This window comes from Mus caroli, unplaced genomic scaffold, assembly GCF_978045245.1.
Source record: "Mus caroli unplaced genomic scaffold, Mus_caroli_1 scaffold_17, whole genome shotgun sequence".
NCBI classification, from domain to species: domain Eukaryota; kingdom Metazoa; phylum Chordata; class Mammalia; order Rodentia; family Muridae; genus Mus; species Mus caroli.
This window is the reverse complement of record NW_028227272.1, coordinates 54,267,123-54,268,758: the sequence shown is the minus strand read 5'-3', so window position 1 is coordinate 54,268,758 and position 1,636 is coordinate 54,267,123. Positions and strand designations below refer to the sequence as shown.

At 46.8% G+C, this 1,636-nt stretch overlaps 1 pseudogene; it reads left to right on the top strand.

Moving 5' to 3' along the window:
- The first annotated feature begins 915 nt into the window (after positions 1 to 915).
- LOC147000660 (small ribosomal subunit protein uS15 pseudogene) lies at positions 916 to 1,334 on the top strand (annotated as a pseudogene).
- The last annotated feature ends 302 nt before the right edge of the window (positions 1,335 to 1,636 follow it).

Here is a 1,636-nt window from a genome sequence, read left to right as displayed (position 1 = left end):
TGAAATAAAGATGAGAATTGTTTTTGAACTCTAGAGTGAAAGACTCTAAGACTCCCAAAGGGAGACACTCACTCAAGCCTCGGGACAGCCGCGCACCCAAGAAGACACTGAGACCGAACTTAAGGTGTAGAGAGTAAGATTTAATACAGCAACGACAAGAAAGCACATAAAAAGCACATAGACCAGAGGCTCTGGGGTCGAAACTCATACACCAGGCATGGTGCAGAGGAGATTCGGCACCCAGCCCAAATTTTCACAGGCTTTTATAAGAAAAGGGCAAGGGGAGAACAGGGTGGAGAAAGTACAAATTTACGTCACTAAGGGGTCTTGCCAAGGGGCTTTACATAACCAAGGGGTCGTGTCCTATATTTTGGCAATGTACCTGATCCATTGGAACATTCTGGGGTAGTACCAGGAGGCCCCTATCTCAAAAATGTTCTTGGAACAGTCTTCAGTTAGGAGGGGGTCGGGAAGAGTTCAGGAATGTACTCTGGGGTGAGAAGTTCAGGAGTGTTCCGGGAACAGTCTCTGGATGGGAGGGGTAAGAGGACCTGAGTTGAAAAGTTCAGTTTTTCCTCTTTCAAGAGCAAGTGCTAAGAATCTGTTTGGAGTCCTTGTACCTCAGAATGGTTGAGTTCCCTAGGGGTCTGCTCTCAAGGCAAGAGCAAGTGAGCCAAAACTGAGTCCTTTTAGCCATCCTGTCAGGCTCAGGCTGGTGGCTGGCTGGATGAAGTTGTAGACTTCCAAAGACCAACTGTTGAGCTGAGCAACAGAACTGAGTCACAACCAACTTCTTCTGTTTAGACCAAGCAGTTCTTAGCCACGTCCCGAGTATCCAAAATAAAATACACCAAAAAGCAAGTTTCTTTAATGTTACCCAAGATAAAAAGCATTAGGAGTGAGACCTCCGCCATCATGGGTCACATGCATGCTCCCAGGAAGGGCCTGTCCCAGTCAGCACTGCCCCACGGCCACAGCATCACATGTGGCTAAAGTAAAGGAATGGATTTACAAACTGGCCTGATTCTCCCAAATAGGTGTGATCCTGAGGAACTCTCACGGTGTGACACGGGTCCGTCTTATGATTGGTAATAAAATCTTAAGAATCCTGAAGTCCAAAGGCCTTGCCCCCGATCTCCCTGGGGATCTCGACCGTTTGACTAAGAAAGCAGTTCCCTCCTGAAAGCATCTTGAGAAGAACTGAGATGATAAGAATGCTAAATGCACCTGACTCTGACAGAAAGCAGAATTCACTGGTTGGCCACTACAGGACTAAAGTGGGTAGGTACTCCCACCCAACTGGAAATGTGAGTTGTCCACAGCCTCTGCTCTAGTGACATAAACTCTCTAGTGTACACGATAAAATAATTTTTGAGTAAAAGAAAAAGCACTAGGAATGACTGGCTCTTAAAACTGCATTGAGCCAGTTGAGGACACAAACTGATACTAAAACGACACTATCTGGAATACAAATGATAGCTGGCCTCAAACCCACTCTCAGTCCAGGCTGGCCTTGAACTCATAATCCTCTGCCTTCAGTATCCCTTGTGCTAAGACTGTAAGCCCGAGCGACCACACTAGTTACATTACATATTCACCCCCTGGTGACGGGTGACCGAACACCTGGCAAGAAGCA